At 43.0% G+C, this 23,692-nt stretch overlaps 1 long non-coding RNA gene across 4 annotated transcripts in view; it reads right to left on the bottom strand.

Moving 5' to 3' along the window:
• Positions 1-23,483, bottom strand: part of LOC116441618 — a 158,345-nt gene extending 134,862 nt beyond the window's left edge. For all 4 annotated transcript variants that reach the window (XR_004239181.1, XR_004239180.1, XR_004239182.1 and 1 more), the window contains exons 1-2: positions 23,338-23,483; positions 16,975-17,136 (exon numbers count right to left, since the gene is read on the bottom strand). This is a non-coding gene — a long non-coding RNA (uncharacterized LOC116441618). The remainder of the gene's footprint in view (positions 1-16,974; positions 17,137-23,337) is intronic.
• Positions 23,484-23,692: the final 209 nt, after the last annotated feature.

Genomic DNA, 23,692 nt, shown 5'->3' with positions numbered 1-23,692 from the left:
AAAGAGTCAAACCCTTTCCAAAATGGTTCCAATGTGGTTAAATCCCGCCAGACAATCCTCTGCCTCACTGCCAGAGCCTGCTTTGAAGTGGCACTGCACAGTGCATACTGCTGGAGCGTATTCCCCAAAGCCAGAGCACCCCACGTGCCGAGCAGAAGGCCTGTGCCCCCCGTCTCAGACAGCCACCCCCTCATTCACCAGATCACAGGGGGAGAGGGGATGTGGTGGGGCTGGAGAACAGGGGCTGAAGTGCCACCCCCAGCCCACGCCTGGGGCATGCGGCTGGCGCTTCCTGCTTTGGGCCGTGCTCATCATCAGTGCTTCCTACCGAGGCACAACCACCCCATGGTCATGGTGCCACCCCCGCCAGCACCCAAGCAAGGGCATGGCCAGCATCTCCTCCACCACTGGGACCTCCCTGGACCTGCTGAGAACTTGCAAACAAGTACCCACAGTCCTTGGCCGCGCAGAAATACGGAATTCCCATCCCTTCCCCCTTTCCCCCCCTGCATGACCCGGCCATGCACCACCAAAGCATTTCTCCATTGCATTAGTGATAACAGCCAGAGCTGTGAAATGTCAGAGAAATATGGGCAGTCTGGGAACGGAACAGGCTAGGAAGGGGCACCTGTGGTGGGATAGGCAAGGCTGAAACAGGCTAAAAGGAAGGGAGGAGCACAGAATTGTCAGCCTTAAAAGAACAGGTAAAAGTGTCCCCTCCTGCACGTTCCCAGTGGGGTGAGACCTGGCACGCCACCGCTCCTGGCGCCCTCCCCTGCGGAGCACATTGCTGCTCAGGGCTGCTTATCTCCCCAGTGACTGACTGCTGCCACCCTTCAGGCGCTCAAGTGCCTCAAGTCCATGCTACGGGACAAAGGTTAATTTTGTCTGTGCATTATGACATAATCTCTAATTGCATGATCCATTTTCCTTTTTTTCCCGGGGTAACTCCCATCTTCAGCCTGCTGTGCCCAAAGCAACCCCATGTGACATCCCCGCACAGCAGCAACAGTCTCAAAGATTGCTGCATCAACAAATCATTTCAGAAATGGTTTTCATCATTTGAGGAACTGCATAATTATGATAAGATAATGAACCAGATTTGTACTATATCCAGCTTTTCCTTGCAAAAGAAATAATGCCAGGAGCCTGGAAATAGTTTCTAATCATTTCTGTGGTATAGGAATGTGCAGATAGTTTAGTTCTCAGGTTTTTTGGGGGTTTTATTTGGTTGATTTCATCCTCCTTAGCACATTCTTCACACACCCTTTGACCATTTATCAATCATGGCAGAGAAGGATGAATCTTGTGGAGTTCCAAAATATCCTAAATCTGGAGCTCTTAACTTCACACATGAAATATTTGTCCAGTATGGACTTTGTTTGTATATTTAAACCTCCAGGTTTTGAAAAGTAAAATGAACTGACTTTCCTTGTGGCATCCCCAAGACCCCACCACCACCTCAATGCTCAAGCCTCCACCTCCCTGCATATACCCAGGCAGATCAATCCTTTTCTAGAAGCAGGAGCAAGGAACTGTTTCAGCAGTGGGGGCATCTCCTTGGATGGAAGAGATAAATCCCCTCACACCCCCCTGGCAATCCTGCAGGATAAATACGATCTTTTTTCTGACTTTCAGATCAGGTCTGTGCCTCCAAGATCTTCCAGTGCCTCTATGTCCCTGCTATTTTAAATAATGTATTTTTTTTTAGCAATCTAACTTCTAATCCCTGCCTATGTTTTTGGGTTTTTTACGTGGAGAGCTATCAGTATAACTTACTTTGTATTGCCACGCTTAATGTCCCTCTAAGAATTGCCTGTCTCCAGGGATGTAGGCAAAGGATTCCCATTTTTTACACTACCACAGCTGATTTCTAACTGCTTAATGACAAAGACCCAGAGGAGTTTTGGGTGCTTAATTCAGACCATTGGGAGCAAAGCAGTCAAGCACCTTTATGGACCGGAGCCAGTGTTTGTGGTACAGCAGCAGCAGTAAAAACCAGACATGGAAAAGGTGAAGTCACAGCAAAAAACCCTCATGGATCTGCCTACTGCAAGTGCTCTCAACCCAATATAATAAGTTTTCCTGCCTTACAGATAAAACCTAAATAACTTTGAAATTTCAATAACATGAAAGTACAGCTCCACTACTTTTAAATTGTACTTGTAAAACCCGTTGGCCATGAGCAACTCTAGTAAGGTTGCAAATGCTTTACTGTCCCTTGTAGTTTTAGTAATAAAAGTACATTTTGACCAAATCATTATGCTGTTTGAGTCTTCATGTAGGACCTTGTATTTCAAAGCCACAGGGAAGCACAAGGGGCAATAATCAAAACACATAAATATATACACACACACATATATAAACACATGCATATCCACATACTCATATGAAGAGGTTAATTACTTGATAAACTCAAATGTCTTTATTGTTGTATGATCTGCAAATGTGGTTGCTTTGTGCTGCCAGACACTCATTACCCCCTATTTATTTACAAGATCTTTGTTTACTGTGTGATAGGAATCTTTTGTCCATTCTGACTGCCAGCCCTCTGGAAGTCCTGGCTGCAATGCAGCCATCAGAGATATTAATTTTAATTTCGATGGAAGGTGAGTACTTGTGATAGGAGAACATTGAAAAACAAATCCTTTAAGTAATTCAGGACTGATGAACTCCCAAAAGCTTCAGTGAAGGTTTTATGGGAAATCACATCACTCAATGAACTGTTGAACACTGGAACAATGCAAGGCCAAACTTTTTCCAAACATGAGAGAAACTGGAACAACTATTTGCCACAGCTCATATGAGAATTCATATACTCTTATACACACACTGAGTATTTTACTCCATTAGGAGACCCTCTGGCTTCAGCTCAACTATTTGCAGGAAAAAATTCTATTTACTATGGGTAAGGTCAAAACCTCAGAAGCCTCCTTACTGCTAGAGATGCCCCAAATTTTCTTATTGACAGTTTTCCTTCTCTCTAGAAATACCTTTTCCATATGAATATTTTCCTTCTGTTGAAGGTAGGGCATAAATGCGTTTGGATTTTTTAATTACTAAAAAAGCAAGCAAAAATTTAAATAAATTAGGTTTTAAGGGAAAAAAAAAAGAAAATCCACTGAAAATATCTAACAGAAAATAATTAGTTTTTGGAGGGGAGCTACTCTATTCAGTCTATTCAGCCTTACTGAGTGTGGAAATAGCCACCCAAATCATTTTAGTCATGGGCTAGAGAATGTTATACCAACCATCTGGACCCATTTCTAAGCAAGTACTAACAAGACATAGTTACCTAAATAAATCAACAGACTATCAGCTTTATCCTGAGCTCTCCCAGCTTCTTGGGAGATTTTTCATTTGGCATCAAAGACTACAGAAGTCTTTATTTATTTTGACTAAGGTTGAGTTTTTCTCTATTTTTGAAGTTTCTGCATGAGCTAAGACGTCTCTTCACTGCTGAAAAAGTACCTTCTCTGCCTTCAGCCTTTATCTAACTCCAGCAGTGCAGAAAAGGAGGGCAGAAAACAAACATTTCAGTAACCAAGCAGAGTGATTGAAGGGTTTCTGTGTCAGAGGTATCCTAACTCCTAATTTAAATCCCTCGAATAAGAGGGATTCATGAGTGACATCTAGAGGTAATTCCTTAAGATGACTGGGGCAACTGCTGGCTGAGGCTCAGGTACCTGCCCTGAGCACTGAGGTCTCACTTGCCAGCACAGGCAGTGCTTGGACACACTGTGGGAATTCAACTCAATGCAGCAGCACAGACTTGAACAAGTAGGCCAGGCCAAAACTTTTTCAGAGAGGAATTATTTTCTGCAGAACTTCTCACCCAGCGTTTCAAAAGGAAAGTGGTAAAGCTTGAATGAAAACTTTCCATTTGAGTCAAATATGAAACCCCTTTTCCCTGCAGAGCACTTAAGTATCTCTTTCCTCATTCTGCTCTGTGGGTCTAAGATCCCTGGCCAGATCTCAGCTCCCAAACTACCACGTTTCTTCTCTTTCCCACATAATATATGAGAAAAACCTCATAAATAAAGAGTAGGAAGAAGGGTTGAAACACCTGGGCTACAACTCACACAGGATAGTGAGATAGCATACAAGATATTATGGTATAATATAAACAGGACTTAAATCTAGTCACAAATCCCATTCTTTCATTTTGTTTTAGTGGAAAATGGGGGTCAAAAATATTATGCCACCTCTAATTTGAAATTTCCAGGAACTTCTGCTTTAGGAGACGTCCAAGAGAGCTGGAGAGGGACATTTTACAATGACATGTAGTCATTGGACAAGAGAGAATGGCTTTCAACTGAAAGAGGGCAGGTTTAGATTAGATAAGACGAAGAAATTCTTTACTGTGAGCATGGGGAGGCCCTGGCACAGGCTGCCCAGAGAAGCTGTGGCTGCCCATTCCTGGCAGTGTTCAAGGCCAGGTTGGATAGGACTTGGAGCAACCTGGTCTATGGAATGTGTCCCTGCCCACGGCAGGGATGGAACTGGATGGTCTTTAAGGTCCCTTCCAACACAAACCATCCTGTGATTTTCATCCTTGTGGCTTTTGTGTTCCAAGTGGTGCAGGCAGAGTTTCAAAGCTACTTCCCTGCCTGGCTACCTGCCCATGCAGAACCTGACCTCCTGCCATGAGAGCAAATGTGTCAAGCTGAGCTCCTCCAGGTGACATTGCTGAGCTGTCCCTCAGAGAACTCAGACCAGGCTGTTACAGAATGGAACAGCTGCCCGTCCCGGCAAGACTTTGTGCCCATGTGTCTGGAGATCCTTTCCCTTGGCTGCCCTACACATACATACATTCATTGTCTTATAGCTTCTGTCCATGCACAGGTTTTGGTAATATTAGGAAGGCTGACATGTCCTGATTTCTTGTCATCATTTAGGATGAGGAGAAATACTAATGTAGCAGAACTCCATGCAGAAGTTTTGTCTCACCTCTAGCGGTGAAAGGCAGGCTATGAGCACACACCCAGCCAAGGATAACTAGATATTGCAATATAAAAAATGGGAGCAGTCACTCTGCTTGAGCTATGGCCATTTGGGACATTTCTAACTGAAGGAGAGAAGGGGGACAGGTTCAAACTAAAAGAAACTACTACAAAGGGAGGGATACTAATGAAACACAAACATCTTGCACAATGCTGTAGACACAAGCTGCTCCACGCAGGAACAGAAAAGAGCCAAACAGATAATGGAGTCCCTGCCTGCAGACCTACGGATACACTCTGAGCATTATGGAATCGGCTGGGGTGTGCCTGATAGCTGGAATGCTCTGAAGAGCAGGTAGCTCTTCAGCAGTTAATCTTTCTTTTTCATCATCTGCATTTGCCTGGCATGTTTGGACACATGCACCTCGTTTCTGTGCCATCAGGGAGCTCTGCCGTGGTTCACCTCTATCACATACCTGCAAAATGGTAGGTCTCTTCTTGTTTGCTCAGTTTGGAAGGATTCAAGGTACCTAAAGAAAGCCTTTAATCTGTCATTTAAAAATCTTATTGTGGTTTAATTCGTAAGGAATAATGTTATTTTCATAGTGTGCCAAAAGCACTGTTGGCAGCAGCGAGGCAATTATTTATGTGGGTTATCAGTTCACAGAGCTGATTAAGTAACCTGAAATGTGATGATAATGGCTTCCAGTAATGGCTCCATATCAAAAGGATAATAAATATTACTTGCTGCTCTTTCTTATAAGAAATGGGATATATTTCAGTCCTGTTGAAACAAAAGCAAAACTCCTATTGTTCTTTGGAAGAGTCTCCCAATAGCTCTAATTTCACATCATGTCTACTTCAATATGCTCATTTTGTTGCATAAAGTTATGAATGATAAATTGAATATTATAGATACATCTGGATAACTGATGTTAAATCCTATCTGCTTTCAGAGCCCTGGAGTGACCTCTCCATGGTAGCGACTCAGTTTTTATTCCACGGCAAGGCACAGAGAGCCAGCTGTATCCCTTTGCTTAGCATTATCCACATAACATCACACCCTAACTTGTAGACATATTTTAGAAAATATTCAAAAATTACTTCCTGCTGTATTTTACCAAAGGAAACTAGATCCAGATTTTTCCTATGTTGGGGCTTGGTGAACTGGAGTTGATAAATGAACCAGCCTTGCCACTAATAACATTTCTTATGATGATTCGTAGTTTTGTCCATCACAAATTACTCTGACCTGCCTTAAACCCACTGAGTGTCCAGTTATGAAATTCCTGTACTCAGTGAGGGACACTCATCAGCAGAGGTTTTTCTTACTCCTTTAATTATAGCATGAATAACACAGACCCTATTGAGAATTGACAATGATGGGCAGCTTTGGATCACTTCTCAATGCTTAGTTGTTGCAGTATTAGATCATGGTGAGTAGTTAGGAAAAAAAATTACAAATCTGGTTTAATTTAGAGCTACAGATATCAAGAAATCTATTTCTTTTAGAACTTTCAAGAATGGTTTGCAAAGACACTTTGGATGTGAAACCTTTCTCAAAAGTATCTTATCAATGAAAAAAGGAAGTATAGGATCTTCCTTAGGATAGCAAATCTGTAGAGGGGAGATTGTTAAAAAGCAAGAGCTCTTCTCCTCCAAGGAGAATTCTGAGCTGCTGTCAGCTGCTTTGAATAAGAGCCTGGAGGCTTTACAAACATTTCAGCTCATAACATAATACCTGCAGATCAAAATACAGTTAAGTACAAAAAAAGAGGTGACTCTCTAAGTGCTGCATGAGGTATTTGATCTTCAATTATGTTAAAGAATAAGATCTGAATGAAGTCACAGTACTGCAAAGCAGGTTGTTTATTTGTAATAAAAATATCATTTGCAGACAGACGGATATGTTGCCAGTACCTTTAGGCAATAGATCTTTTAGTTTCAGCCTAAAGACCTATTCTGTACTTTTTGTGAATGAAGAGGGATACTGTTTCCATTATTCTTAAAGATACCCCCACCCTTTAATAGTTTTCCATACATCTGCCCATCAGATCAGTTTGGATTCTAGTTCTTGCCTCTTAGTGCTTGAAGCCAGTGAGTGTCAGCTGAATTGGGGCTGATGACGTCTAAAGGAGAACATAGGGCTGGGATGTAAAAGTGACTCACAGAACACAAAGATGAAGGCAATTACCTCTGAAACCACTGTACAAAGTAGTAACTCATATCAAAGAGCAAAACCTTGGTAATGATCTGTTTGACAATGTATTAAATAAATGTCACTCTACTTTACAGGTCTAGTGCAAGGGTATTAAGACTACTTCATCATTTTCTTTCAAATACTTCTTTCCCTAACAGAAGGGAATTTATTTTTATTGAAAGCCTGAGATTTTTACTGAACTTTCAAGAAGTGTTGAACGTTTTACATGAAGGTTCTTGGTGCATGTTTTGGTACCCAATTCAACATTCAAATCAGTGGGAAGCTGATTCAGAATTTGAATCTAAATGGAGTGCTGAACGTGTGCTCAGGAGTACAAATGTTGGATATTTAACTACTAAAAATGTTTATCATTCTTGCCTTATAGGGATTTCTCATTACACTATGTAGAAATTAAAAGTACTCTAAGAAAGGGTTTAATTTATAATGGACAAATACGCAAGTACAAGAAGGAATCCCAGTTCTTCCTACCAGCAACTTGTAGGAATTAAGGATGCAGTTCACCTAGATAAGAAGTAGAGCAGGCATGAAAAAAGCACATCAGTATGTTTCTGCAATGATTTACACTCCAAAGATTGTACCTCCATTCATTACAAATATGGATGGGCCAGAAGATCTCCAGGTTTGATGTAACCATGTCTTACCGATGAAGCAAGGACAGGAAGGTTAGAGAAACATCCACATACCTGCTTGGCATGCTGTTGGAGGAGACAGACAGTCCAGCAGACACTGTCCATCCTGGCACATGAAACCTGGCCAAACGCCTGGGTAAAACAGTTACAGCATCACGCTCTGGGTTTGTACTCTATCCAGAGAAACACAGATCAAAGCTCCTGCTTCTGGTGGGAAGGCACACTGGTGCCATGCTAGAAAAAGTTGGTGGCTATTTTTCTGAGAAAATCCCAGTCTAGGCAATCACCTCGTGTCTTATTCTTTTGTTCAGTGCTTCTATTACCATTGGTGGCTGCAATCGAATTGAAAGTGAAACAATTCTCACATGCTTTCCCCAAAGAGGAAATACAGACACCTCACACTCTGAAGCCTTAAGTGAATGAAGGAGTCCAAAAATGTGCTTGGAGGAGTAACTTGAGGCATGCTCAAAAATCAGGCCAGTGTTCAGTTCCAGCCTCTATCCTCCTACTTCAGTGCCTGGGGCTGTATTGGTTGGTTTATCACAGCAAGGATTGCTGTCAGAGCGTCACTGGGGCTGGATTTATGCAGTGTGTCACAACCAGTCAATGCAGGATGACTGCAAAATAGGTTTAAAATATCCCATCATGTGAACCTTAAGCTGGGAAGCTACAAAAGAGGTCACTTTGTGCTTGAAAACCTCAGCATAACCCACCAGGAAAATCTGGACCATAGTATGGCACGTGGAGGAAAATATGGTGGATGTAGCGTTATCTATCTGTGTTTTAGAGCAGGTTACAAAATATTTGGGAATACCACCACCGCTTGCGGTGACATAATTGAATTTTATTCAAGTGACCTAATCTATGAGTATTGGGAAGCTACAGGTGACTGACAAGAGGAGGCTCCCTTTAGAGAGCAGGTAACCAGGAGGGGAACAGACCTGGGGCCCCCTTCCAGCTGCATTACATCAGTGCAGCTCCACTGATACCCATCCACTCAGCTACTCCCCAGTGACACCTGCCCAAACAATTTCTGACAGGGGATTCTGATCCTTTATCCTCCAGTTACCACTAGTTACATTTTGCTTAAACAAAAACATCGAGACACATCCTCTGGGCTCAATGATGACTGTCCACCCCAGTTTCTCCCATCTCCTTTCTTCACCACTGTGTACCCACTCTACTCCCAATCTCGTTTCCCTCCCTGTAATTCGGTGATTCATCGGTAGCCTCGGGGAAGGGCACCCGATTTCATTGCTTAACTGCTGTTAACAAGTTGCTGCACAAATCACCTGGCATTGCAGGATAAGGCTGCCAACAACTTTCTACTAGAGCTACAGGAAGCAGGTTTGCAAGGCCAGCATTCTTATGAAAATCTTATTTCTTTTATGATGGGCTTATTTCAAGTGTATTGTAGTGGTAGAAGATGGCAAATCAAGCCAGTTTTATGAAGAGCATCCTCAAAAAGATGGGTCCCATTCAGTTGTCAGTTTCCCTGCGAAGTCTGTTAGCTGATGTGATTTCAATGTGCTCATGATCTTCTGTGGCAGATTTAACTCCCCTGCCTGTAACACTTGAGAGCTCTTTCTCCCTCCCATGTCACTCCTGGCTTTCCCAGCTCTCATCCCACATGTTTTCACATCTCTGTAACCCTCACTGAAGGGGTAGAGAGGTCAGGTGGCCAATTCATATGAAATACAGTGTCTGCCTTCCTCCCCTCCTTGTCCAGGGTCTGTGGAGTGCTGCCTGTGAGTGACTGGACAGTGGAAGTGGGTCCAGCCCTTCTGTAGCCCATTCTACCTCACTCACAGTAATCTTGTTTGAACTTAAATTAACTTTCCAAATCCTACCCACCTCAGTTCTAAAAGATACAGATATTGCAGTGTCATGAAGGAAAGAAGAATCATGTCTGCAAAGTTACTTAGCTGACGAGGAATACCAACATGGCACATCTGGAGCAGTGCTGGAATGAAGAATACCGAAGTGCAAACCGCCCCTCCAGTTCAGCCCCAAAGTGGAAATGAACAGCTCTGCCAGTTTACATGTAATTTATTGCTAGGAAAATAAGGGATAGACACAGATATCCCCTTTCATGATGAACAGATCTGTACTGGATTGTGGCACCCTATGTTTTATGGGAGCAGGAGACTTGTCCTGATATAAATCACCGGGCACCAAAGCCAGCCAGCTGCAACTGCCCAGAAATAGCTGCATGCTGAAGGACAACTGCTTCAAAGACAGTCCTTATCAACCCGAGACATATTTACTTTGGGATCCTGCTTAGTTTTAATCACTCTGACAGGTTTGGCTTGTAAAATCATTCTGCTTGTTTATCTGTACATAAGTAAAACCCATGTGGACATCCACCCCCAAGGACCCAAAGCTGCAAATGCACATAAATAACTTCAGCTGCACGACTGCTCTCCTTGGGTAAACAGCAGGGAGGAAGAAGAGGTACTTACAATATTGACATAAGAATGAAATTGTCCGTGACTAACCTGAGGATGAGAATGAGGGAAGACTATTTAACTATCAGCTGAAGAAGGCAATGGAGGAACTTTTCAGCAGGAGGGATGGCAGGTGAAAACTCAGACAGCTTCGCATTAATGCTTGGCCATTTTATGAGAGGAGTTTTGAGCCTTGCCTGTCACACAGGGCTGGAATCAGTGACTCAGGAGGACTCTTTTGGCCCAGGGTTTGTACGTGACTGAAGTTATTCAGAAGCGTAAATGTTTATAGGATGAGTCGGGAGCTTGCGTCAGCACAGCTGGCAAAATTCCATGGGTGTTTCATCCATCCCACTGAACGCCATAAACATGGAAAGATAACTTCCCAGCAAAAATGCACATACACACTCACACACACACTATACATATGTAAAAATTGATATTTTTTGTGTGACAGTTTGAAAACGCAAAAAAGTTCCTAGTTATATGTATTTTAATGTATATTGTAAGTGAGCTGTATTTCTGCTACAAATTATATATGTATTTATGCACACATGCTGATGAGAAAGCCAAGTAACTTTCACAGTACTCTCACATCAATTAGATTAATATTCTTGTTAAAGGAAACTGAAGGAATGTGTTGAACACAGATGACTTCTTCAGATGTCCATACGCTACTCAGGAACTTTTTAATGCATTAACTGAGTTTGATGTGGGCACTGTGCCCCACAACTTCCAACAGAGATTATGCACGAGGTCAGGAAGGATATGGGCTGTTCACAAGGTAAGTCACCAAGAAGAGGAATAGGATTTAGCTCTAAGACAGCTTATGGTCTGAAGGTCTCCAAGTGACTTTGGTCCTGCATGGCTTGGGTCCCTTGACACTGTTACCTGTAGCATACATTGAATCAACAGACCACATTAAAAGACCTGAATACACAAAAGTGAGCAACCAAAAATCAGAATATTCCCAGCCTAAGCCTGAACTGGCAATCTAAACCAAGAGTATTTATTATGGATACAAAGAACTTCATCCCCCAGTTCTGACAATCTTCAGGACACTTGGACCTGCCAGCACTTTAGAGCCTGAGAAAAGGCTTCCTCTTCCTACAAACTATTTCACACAGAACACTTTTTTAGTCACATGAGAAAGCACCCTTTGGTAAGACAATAATGGAAAAGATACTGTGGATCTCGCTGAAGCCTTGCTGAGTACAGAGCTGGTTTCTATCAGGACATTAGAGCTTCTAAACCATGTAAGATGCAACATTTAGAGAGAATGCAATGTATTTATAGCTACTTTTACCATAACATAAAGGTTGCACTTGTAATAAAAGGAATTGAGTAATAGAGTAAAATTATTTACATTACTAATTGACTTCTAAGAGAACAAGATCAGTATTTCCATCAAATAAAGTAAGACCCCCTGGCTCTGTAGTTACTCATCATCAGTCATAACAGCTCAAAATGGATATAAAACACTCTCACAGAACAACTTTCCATTCTCCCTGTCTTTGTGTCAAGATAACACTCACTCAATGTCAAGGAAAATCAGACTCAAAGTCTTTTAGGGCTGGTGATTAAGGATAGAGGGGGATTTCCCCAGCTTCTGTTATTTCTAAACGCAAAGATCAATTCCCTCGTTTGTTTTATCTGCATTTGCATCTGATCTTTTGATCAGTGGCAATACTAATGGTACAACTATGAGAGCCTGCAAGTGAGAGACCCATTTACCAGACCTCTTTCTTACTTAGCTTAGAGCTTTCCTTAAAAAATACTAAGCTTGTTGCTGTAAAAGAACTAGCTTGGAGAGAGGCCTCTTGGCCTGGGTGTTTCCCGTAGAAGAATTCTGACTCCTGCTGTGGGAGAAACTCCTACTTGTCCTGCCCCAAGGGTGAAAGATACTGCCAGGGAATTACAGCAATTAACCTCCAGGTCCCTGTCAAGCTCCAACCATCCCAATGAGTTATTAGTCCCTTAGGACTCAAAAGACCTCAGGGAGACTGAAAAGCTCTGCTCCTTCTGCAGATGACCCAACTCAAAACCGCAAGGAACAGGCCCAGGAGCAGCCTTTGCCAAAGCTGGGGCTGGAAAGTGTGGGGGACCAGTGAGGCCATGGGGTGGGTGGCTCGGGAGGCTCCCCTGCCCTACCTGGAGGCGGGTGGTCCCTGCCCAAGCGCTCGCAGAGCCGTGTGTGATCCCAAGCCGCTCTCTCCCCAGCTGCTGAGGCTCCGGGAGTGCTCCCAGCCATTTGGACTGCCTGCTTGCTGGCAGGCTGCAGGACAAGCTGCCGCGCCAACTGCAGCTGGAGCACGGTGGGGTTTGCCAGGAAGCCCTGGCAGGAGCTTGGTCTGAGCCAGGCTGCTTCTGCATGCACATGTGGGTGCTTGGAGGAGAACAGCTTGGGCTGTCCCATAGCACAGGCAGGGCAGGGGCTGGGCTGGATTCCACAGACTCTGGGCAGCTCCCAGGTAGGTCCAGCTGCCCAGGGCTTTGTGCATCCTGTGCATCCTTGTGTTCCACAAGAGCTGCTATGGTAGCACAGAGGGCTGGAAGAGCACATGGAATTGTTGAGAGCCCCTGGGAAAGCAGGCTGGGCCTCAGCTCTCAGCTACAATGAAGCAATACAAACCAAAAAAAAAAAAAAAGGAGGAAATACCTGAGCTGGTCTCATTTCAGGGGAGCAAGTGAGCCCAACCACTGCATCACATTCATGGCAGTACAGTTGGGTCTGAGCAGAAAAACACCTTTCCCCCAGCACTGGCACCTGCTGCCCTCTACTCTGTGCCCAGGCAATGATTTACCCATTGACAGCCATCCCAGGGCATCTTTGTAGCGTGCTTTGCCTGGCGCGCCAATGACAACACTGCCTTACATTTTCTACAAGTAAAGGCTTTTTTACATTTTTCATTTTCTCTACTCTTCATAAAAGTATCCATTCTGGTGCTTCATATTGCTGAAGACAAAAACTATGTTAATTTGCAGTTGACCCTTTACCCGAGCAGATATCTACGACGCCCACATCATATGTGGTGGCAGCGAGGTCAGAATTAATATTTGGAAAATAAAGGCAACATCACACTGAACACCAGCCAATTAAATCCCTCTGCACACATTTACACAGACACACACACACAAGAAAGGGTACCATGTAGGTAGCACCTCAGGGAGGATCTGTGTCCCTGTTGCCATTCAGCCTTAGTGTGAGCGGGATTTTTTCCATTCTCCCAAGAATCTGTAAACTTTCCCAACCTGTTCTAAATGAAGAATAAGTAGCACATATAACAACTGAAGCAAAGTCTGAGCAAAACTGTCTGTAATCACTTAAGATTCAAATATGCCAGAAGTTCCTAAGTCATCTGATCCTAATTTCTGAAGAATTTAAATAGGACTTGTGATATGCTATATGCCAGAAACTATAAATACAATGCTTTCTCTTATCAATCTCTTCTCCTGCTTTAGGCAGCTTGATAGCATTAGTTCAGTATCTGCATTATTCCTCCCTCCTTCCCTGAACAGGGCGCAAGGAACCTGGGAGAGTTCCCTGCTGATTTATGTCCAAAGCCGGAGGTGAAACTGCTGGATTAGAAGATCGCACTGCACAGGAACTAGAAGCCAGCCCACACAGGCTTTACAGGAAGAAATTATAGAAAAAGGCAAACACAAGAGAAAACTTAGAGCAGGGATAAATTAGCAAATGGCAAAGTTCACCGGGAGGGAAGGCTTGCGTGCTAGGCTGTGTGTTTACAGCGCTCGCTCCGGTGCGTGCACAGCTCCGCTGATGTGCTCCTGCCGAGAGAGCAGCTGGGACTCCCCGCTCACACTGCCAGCGCTAGGCTGAAGACAGGAATTCCAGATAAAGTAGCAAGGACAGAGCATCTAGAGCTATAAAATCACTCAAAACAGTCTGGTTGGCAAGATAGGTGAGCACTGGAGCTGAAGATTTGTCTTTGGCCAAAGTCACATTGTTCAGAATTGTAATTCAGAAATGTGCTACAGATTTTCCTTTTAAGCTCAACTAAAAGTCCATTGATTTATTAAATTTAAATATTCCTCTTCCTACCAGTCTGGACTCCAGAGTTCTTTGCCTCCCATGGTAGGTATCACATGAATCGGCAGGGCTCAGACGAGCCAGTGAACCACACAAACAGGAAAGAATGAACTGACCAGATTTTCAAGCTGACTTAAGACACAGCGTGTCCCCAATATCTATTGTTAAATAGAGTTTAATGTTCACAGGATTAAAAATTAATTACTTTTCAGTCATACCAACAACAAAACATATTTTCATTTTAGGAATGTCATCCCTGTTCCCAGAAGAGAATTTCAGCTAAAAAAAAGTCACAGAATTCCAGTTCCACTCAAATTTTGTCTGTGACAGGGATATTAAATAGAAAGACTTAATTTTTATCTTCTTAGATAGAATTTGCAAAATTCAACATAAGTGGTTGTATTATCCAACAATTAGACAGATAAACTAAAATTACATGCAATGAGGCATTTTATTATGATGTTATCAGAAAATCAGAAGCAAATATTTATAGCTACAGGAAGCTATAGCTGTGCTATCTTTGGGCTAGAACAGATTCGGGAGTCTCAGCTGTTGAACCAAAACACAGTATTTTTTTCAATTAGAAAAAATGTTAAAAAATAAGTTAATATTCATAGTCTCAACTGCTCCTTAGTTTCCTTTGTGATTACTTAACCCTTCTGGAAACCTCTCAAAATTTAAGTCATCTTTGATATAATAGTAATTTCAAAAAATCACATTACATATAATCTTTTGATTATATTGAAGCAAAGTATTGTGTTTTCACCTGCAGGAAAGACTGATATCAGAAAAAAATTTACTTTGGCAGACTCATAGATTAAAAAAAACCCCACAACTACCATCACAAATACTTTGACACTCTTTCAGTAACTGCTGTGGCAGGAGGAACAGCTAACATGAGCATTTAGTTCACAAAACTTCCAGTCCAAGCTCTACAGATCAGAGATTTTTTAATCCATCTCAGTTAAACACCTAAATCAAATAGGCCAAGATTTACCAGATCTACTACTCTACTTCCTCTTGAAACATATCTCTCTGTCATTTATCTATTTAAGACCACCAGTACTTTCTCTAGACTCCAGTGCAGTTAAGATGTTGGTAGTCATGAGAACACCTCGGTGATGCTGTTTCTTTAATGAGTCTTGTCTCTTAATTTACTGAAAAATCTCATCAATGCCTTTCTTTCTCGCTTATTTAAAGGTAAAACTTAAAAATCAACCTCTTTGTTCCATTTCTTTTGACATTTCTTTATTATCAAACACTCCCACCGAAATCCTATTTGCCATAACATGTAATTCAGAAATTATGTGACCTGGAAAACTCAGATGAGCAAATTCTGATATGTTTCACTACACTTGGCAAAAAAAAAAAAAAAAAAAGAAAAGACAGCTGGTTCATAGAGCTGTAACTCCAACCCAGAAGTGTTTGTGTCACCACAAAGCAGGAAAGCAGAGTGGTGAGAAGGGTTAAGCACTCGGGAATATTTCCTAAATCCAATATGGTAGCAAGCAGCCCTGTTGCTGTCAATTCTGCATCCCCATCTGGTGTCCTGTAATGGTTTTAATGAAAGCTCTTGCACATGGTGCTTAAAATAAGCCATGTGTCTGCTGGGGTGAATTAAAAGATGTAAACGCAGTGTAATATGCCAAAGGATATAACAGTGTCAATATAAGAGCTGACTGTGTCAGCCAGCAACAGGTTCCAGCTGGGGCAGCCTCATGGCACAAAGACAGTCCTAGGCTTAATTCTGGCTCCGTGCTTCTGAAGTCCCAAACTGAGTGAAAGAGAAGTAAAGCTGAGGACCTTGAGCAGATGTGTGATACCCAGCTGAGTGCACAGTGACACTCCCACAGCAGCCTCGCTGTCCACGTGGCCAGTTCCGACTGGAGAGATCCGCCTCGGATGGTTCATACAGGGATGGAGTACACAGGCACAGAGAACCCTTGGGCAGGACTCATCCTGTGAACAGCCCTTCCCCTCTCTGCTCTTGCTGGCCAAAATCTGAACTAGCTCTGTTTTAGACAACCAGGGATAGAGCACAGAAGCTCATCTCTGAACTCTGCAGCTGAGGAAGGACTGGATTTCCAAAAGTGCTCCAGTAAAACATTAACAGGTTGCAAAATCCATGGAAACCCAACAGTACTCCTCTTCCTAATACCCTTCCAACCTCTTCCCACTAAATTAGATAAACAGGTGAGAAGGCATTAAATCTGCAGATTACGCGTTGCACAATGAGTATTTGTCCTGTAACAGCACCGGTTGTCAGGAAAGGGGTGTAAAGACCAACATTCTTAATGACCAATCATCCCTAGTCCCAATGACCATTCCCCTCCTAATCAGACCACCTAGATACACACTGACAAGTACACTCTTCAAGACTTCTGTTCCACAGGAAAACCTGGCATTATCCAAATTTTCAGAGCCCTGTAAAAATGAGATTGACTCTGCACATCATATGAGCTTACAGTAGTCACAAACTCATGAGAAACAGTTTAGATAACACACCACCTTTTTGGATTGGTTGATTAGTTTGTTTTTGGGAAAAAAAAATCAACCAACTTTATTTTCATTTTGTCTTCTTAGAGTATCTATCACAGAAAATTCCTGATCCGTGACTGGAGCTTGCGGGTGTTAACACAAATTATGTAACATTCCCCAAATCTGAATTAATTCACAGACTTACCAGAGGCTCTCTTGCAATGATTTTCTCTTGAAACTTGATTGAGGTGACAGATGATAGCTCTTATCTTTTGATTACAGCCTTCATGGTCTGATAAAGACTATAAAACTGCAACCATTGAATTTCTCGTCCCTGGATTCCCCCTGAGCAGTCTCCTGAGGTCACCTGAAACAGATTAACAGAGATGTGAAGAGCACGCAATGGAACTGTTCCAGAACTGGTACTGATAATATTACTTGGCTTTACATTTATGCTAATATCAATTAAGCAAGCTTTATTAATACTTGCTGTCATTTCTTGGAGCTGCCTTACAAAGCAGTCTATACTAGAAGCTTTCACTTTGCACTTATGAAGAAAACAAAGGACTTTCCACACTTGTGCTCTGTATGGTGTGGCAGGAGAGGCAGCCTTCAGAGAGAGGGTAAGCAGGCAATTTAGACAAGAGCAGGAATGGGGAAAATGTTGCACAGCCACATTCATAGGAAGGGCCATATTCCATAGACTCTCCCATTATACTCAAAAACACTGATCAGAAATTTCACAGAGTCTAAGTTGTGTATTTTCAAGTAGCCCTCCCAAACCTACATTGAATAGCTATAGGAGGGGTTTTTCCTTTGTAACCAAGTTGCACACCAGCAAAGTTCAGGAGCCATTGTTAACTTTTCTCTTTCCTTTTGCTTGTCTGCAGAAAGTTGCCAAATCCCAATTTATCATCATCCCTTCAAGTGTTCCTCTGCCCAAAATCACTGGACCAGCATCCTTACAACATTATTCTTGGAACACAGTGTCTTTCTTTCTGCTGCTATCATCAAACCCTGCTATAAAATAGCTTTCCCCTTTTCTTCAGACATCCCAATTTCACTTCCCCTAAGTTTTCCAAACAACTCTTTAACGTAATGGGGTTATAAGGAATGATATAGCATCAGGATAGAGCAGTGGAGATAATTCATAAGAATCATAGAACAGTTTGGATTGCAGAGGACCTCAAAGACTATCCAGTTCCAATCCCCCTGCCATGGGCAGGGACACCTTCCACTAGACCAGGTTGCTCCAAACCCTGTCCAATGTGGCCTTGAGAGCCAAGTTGAGAACCCACCATAAGTTGGTCCTACCCAAAGTTGTTTTTGGGAGAGGGATTATCATTCACTAGATACTTAAATTGGGTACTGATACAACTGATGGTCACGTTCACAGCAACAGAAAAATAATACAGCAAGAAGTATTTTGCATTTCTGTAGCTCCCATAACCTTAATGCAAAAACCTTTGAATTTTGGGCCCACTGTGGTGCTGACATCCTCATGTAATATAAAATACTGAGACGTGAAGAAGATGAGTGACTTTCCTAGGAGATGCCATAAATTCCAGGGCAGTATAGGGATCTCAAAATGTATATTACAGCCCAACTTGCTGAATGTGGAGAAATGAAAACGAGTCAAAGACTGTGAATTCCAGTTTTGCTGAATATTCACACTCCTCTGCTTAACCTTGCACAGCAAGCACACACAAACCTGGTACAGTTCAGGTGTAGGTACTCCAAGCTTTTACTACTCTGCCTCAAGGAGGTGCTTCCTAACAGAATTTTAATCTCAAATGTTTTCATTCATCACTTCTCTGGCATGGCTGTAATTTATCACCTACTTTCTTTCTTTTGTGCACAGTATGTGCAGCAAGCACCAAGATCAGTTGTACTCCCGAATGTTCTGGTTTCACCTGAGATCAGCCTTTCTGAGCTCATCTTAGCGGTGTCCTCGTGACTCTGCATGAACTTCAAAGAGCACTTCGAAGACCACACAGCTCTTCCTGCAAACAAGCCAGCAGGACAAGAACAACCCGTACAAATAATGTCGTAGTGGCAAGACCACACAGAAGATTCCTGCAGTGCCCTTTGGGCTTAAAGATGTAGGGGGTCTGAACTCCCCGCTGCTGAGGCCGATCCACAGCAGCTCCAAGAATCCCCCATGCGCGGCATGCGGTGAGCTCTGTGCCCACATGGATGGGTGGAGAGCTCCAGATGATCTGTGTCGATCAGATACCCACGCTGGGTCTGCCCCAGCTTGCAGCACACCCTGCTCAAAGCTAAATGGAGCCCAGAGAGAGTTCACGCCCCAGTTCCTGACAGGTTGCCAGCTAAGACAGTCTTGTAGCCACTGGGAAAGCTTTGGGACCAGGTGCTGCTTCACAGCAAGCTGGGGGGTTCTACCTGAGACAATCACCATGGCAAGACACAGCATCAGCCCTTGGATGAGTGAAAATTATAGGACACACAAACAATCATGACATCCATCTTTGGAAGATGCTGAGAATGCTCACAAGTGAGGGATAGAGGGAAAACATCTGGTTTAAAAGCCCTACAGTAGTCAGGTCACCAGGCAGTGTAGTGAGTCAATATTTAGGGAGTTGTGAACAGCTGAACTATGAAGTTTCACTAGCAAGAACTTGTGGAATCATGGAAAAAACTGATGGAAAGGGAGAGGATCCAGAGAGGGGCTTGTGACAGTGGTGCATGCACGACAAGTTTTTGCACATTGACCTTGGCAGGCCCTGCCTCTGGCCCTTCAGGTCAAGAAACACAACTTGCTGTGGCAGCAGAGGCTCCAGGCTTGGTGTTTGAAGGCAGCCGACTGTGAAGGGCTGCGGAGATTGGGCTGAATAAAGGAATAGGGCAATTCACCATGTTTCTCCTTACAAACTGCCAACAGGTGACTTGCAGTTGTCTTAAAATGAGCAGTCACTAATTACATTTCTGTGATTGGTAATAGCTAAAAGTAGTTATTGTCTGAAAGCTCACCACAGCCACCAGGTCTGGACTGTGGTCAGTGAAATTCAGCCAGGAGCTGGGATGGTTAGTTTTGGCCCAACACACAAGCTATAGGCACAGCTTTTTCCAGTATGGTCTGATTTTTGTCAAAGAAGCTTATGGCTTGAGCTAATCTTCATTTCCTCATTGCCCTGGGTTCAAAGTAAATTTTTCTGTGTTTGACACTGGTATTTTACCCAGAGTGAAAGCAGGAAGGTGAGAGAGGAGAGAGAGGGTTAACATTCTTGAGACAAAAGACTGGAAGTGGTAGGACAGCTCTTCTGGGGAGGTCAGGAGGAAGTACAGGCTGTTTCGCTTCAGGAATCAGAGGTGCATCCTCAGACACAAAGATGCCTTACAGAAAATGCAGTTCTGGATTAGTTGTATGCTTTTCTTCCCTGTACCTCCCATGATACGACACAATCTTTTCTTGTTGTCTACTTATTTCCCCTTCACTTTTCCCAGAGCACAGAAGATACCAGTATTTTTACTTTTTGTCCTCATTTGGTATGCACTTGTTACACAAAACACTGAATTTGGTGATGTTGAAATTGAATTTTTTTCCAATTATTTCCAAGGCTGGCTAGGACTTTGTATAATCCTTGAATGAAACATGAAGGTTACTGATCCAATTGCAGCCTTCCAGTACCTGAAGGGAGTCTACAAGAAAGATGGAGAGAAACATTTTACAAGGGCCTGGAGTGACAGAACAAGGGGAAAATGGCTTCACACTGAAAGAGGGCAGGTTTAAATACGATACTACAAAGAAATTCTTCCCTGTAATGGTGCTGACGCCCGGGCTGTTGCGCAGAGAAGCTGTGGCTGCCCCATCCCTGGAAGTGTCCAAGGCCAAGTTGGACAGGGCTTGGAGCAACCTGGGACAGTGGAAGGTGTCCCTGCCCATGGCAGGAGACTGGAACTGGATGATCTTTAAGGTCCCTTCCAATGCAAACCGTTCTGTGATTCTATGATTCACCTGCTCAAATATTTCCTGGTAAGGAGCCCAAAATAAATCACAACTCTTGCTAAAGCAAATTTCTCTGAAAACGTGTTTTTTCAAGTTGCAGTATTTCTGGAGAATGCTGACATGAACATTCATCTATAGATCACAGTCAGCTATCCTCAGAAGTACACAGAGTCATGCTCATTTATTCCTGCTACAAGGAACAAGCCATCAGTTTTCCAAGAGGATAGTGCTTTGAAAAGAAAATAGGAACGCCTCCCAAAGCTTCTGTGGTGCACAAGCACGAGCTGCAGTTTGCATGTGAGTCCTTTGCCACTGAATTTCCTCAGAAAAATTGCACAGAAGCCAAACAGGGCAGCCCCTGAGCCAGATCCCTGCCAAGACTCTGATTAAAAACTCACTCTCTGCACCTGCCTATTTATTTTACCACTCTGCACCTGCAGACTGGTTTCAAGAGCGTCATTATTGCTCACTTGTCTCTGGCCTCATTCTGACAAACTTCATGGACAAAATGCCACATTTCCCTTCTAGTGACCATCACAACAGCCCCAGCTCTGAGCAGCCTCTAATAATTTCTCCATTTTTTTCCCTGCTCACCAAATATGTAATAATGAACAGTCAGACAGCATGCTGAAAGTGGAGCGAACGCCACTTCTAGAAATGGAAATCTGCTTTTAAAAAATTAAATCAAAGCAGGTAAAAGATACAAAAGGGGAAAAAAAAAGAAGAAATAAAAAACCCCAGCAAGAATATAACTGAAGACAGTAATTTTCGGATTCTCAGAGCTTCTATCTAGGAAATTTATGAATTCTGCACCTGGAGAGGCCTGCACAGCCCTTGCATTGTGTCTCAGTCCCTAATTTCTGTTCTGTATAAAAGGTACAGGGACCCAGCACTGACTTGTCTCATTGCTGCTGGTGCTGCCTCTGGCCAGACTGGAGCCCTTGCTCAAGCCAGTCTGGGGACAAACTGCTGGAACTCCAGGCCTTTCTCTGAACCTCTTTTTTTCCAGCCCTCCTTGTAGGTTCTCCCTGACTACCTTATCTATTTCCCCACAAGATCTACTTGGAGCTTGATATCTTCTTGCTAGCCAGAAAAAGAACAAAGTTCCTTTTCTCTTTGGACCCATGGTGTCCTGGGCAGAGGAGAGCCAATGGAAGCACAAGTCTTCCAGGCTGTTTTTCTCCCAAGGCCATACATGGGAATAGCTCTTGTAGGAGGTGCCATAAATCCGTTTTATGGTACAATTTACAAGCAATCAGTGATAACAGCAAAAACACCTGCCTAGGCCTGGTGAGTCTGAAGTGCTTCTTCACTTGGAAATTGTGTATTTTGTTTCCTACAGTATAAATTATGCTTGTAAAAATACACTTCTTACAATACCACCTGTATCCATACATGTGCTAGGATGTGAAGTTCCAACCTTCCCCTTAAGATACCATCCTGCTGCTTCCCAGGGACCTTTCCACAGTGTTGCTGCAGCATGGGAATGCAGGGTTGACAAACAAACAGATATTTTACAGAGATTACAGTATGAAATTTTAATGAGGAAATCAAATACTGATAGCTTTGTTTTGTTAAGACGGGTTTGACTTTAATCCAGAAGACATTCCGAGAGGATATTGTACCATGTGCACTTCCAAAGGCACAGCAAGGACAGAATATTACCAAATTCTCACTGGTTATCCAGCCTAAGGGTAGCAAACCATCTCCAGGAGAGAGCCAACTGTGCCATACAAATAGAGGACCTTTATTATTTATTTAGACCTGCTGGTCCAGGCAGATGTGAAGGGTTCTGATCCAGATAGCAAAAGCTCCAGTCTCATTAGTGCAAGCGCCTATGTTATAAACCAGGACCAAAATGGGAGAGGAAAACTCAGATCTTGGATCTGTACCATCAAAGAGAGAACAAAGTTTACCCAGTGAGTCACAAGTCACAAACCAAGTGTGTATTAATCTTCCCCCTGACACATTTCTTCCATCCATCAGATCTAGCATTGTGCTGCTCTAACAGTGAGGATACATCATGTCATTCATGACACATGATGATTCCCAGATGTTCAGAGAGCTCTGCTACCCTGTGGAACAAATGGGTGTTTACAGTAAAATAAGCACCAAATTTAGCAAAACTGAAGATGAAGTTACAAGTTAATTAGTGCAAGAGGGCCCAAGCCCCATGATATATAGCACTCATATTTCTTCAGTAGATCCAGAAGAACAAATTGAGAAAAGAGTCCAACAATTGAATAGCAGAAAATCAAAACCAAAAAAACCCACCCAGAAAGTCACCCTGAGAGAAGCCAGAATAAATAACACCACTGCCGAGCTCTGATGTAGCTCTTCTGGTGGAGTTCCTGGTGATGAATAAAAGGAGCTCTGAGTCAGGTGCTTGTAAATACAGTCATATAAAACACCAAATCAATGAGCAAGAGAGCTGGGAGAGGAAAAAGGGTCTAAAAATGTCTCAGAGAGTCTGTGAACCTCTCAGCTGACTATAAGAGCTCCTGATTCAGGCAGGAACATCACAAGTGTCTTTGAAGGTTATTTGCTCTTAAATTTCTCTAGTGGCATATTAAGGAGCAGCTGGAGAAGGTGGACACCTACCTGAGACTGTGGGAGGAGATATGAACTTAGGTCTCGCTGACTGAAACAAACTGAGGCAAAACAGAGCTTTCCACTGGACTGCCTTGGTGCTGATGTTTCCAATCTTACATAAGGAGTGCAGAATGGCAAACTCTGAAACCAGACACTGCTGCTCCTGTGAGATCAAAAATAACTCCCTGTTAAAGGCTGTCCTAAAAAGTTTAATGTTCCTAAAAGTCATTACAGCTCTCCAGGTCTTTTGCTAAATCTTCCTTCCTCTCCCACACCTTTCAGTCAGTACTGAATGGAGCCATGCAAAAAGAATCCAACCCACCCATTCTTTGGCACTTCATGTCAAACCCAGGAGACAGGAGCA

This window comes from Corvus moneduloides, chromosome 3 (assembly GCF_009650955.1).
Source record: "Corvus moneduloides isolate bCorMon1 chromosome 3, bCorMon1.pri, whole genome shotgun sequence".
NCBI lineage: Eukaryota > Metazoa > Chordata > Aves > Passeriformes > Corvidae > Corvus > Corvus moneduloides.
Note: the sequence above shows the minus strand (reverse complement) of the source record. Positions and strands in the feature narration are given on the sequence as shown.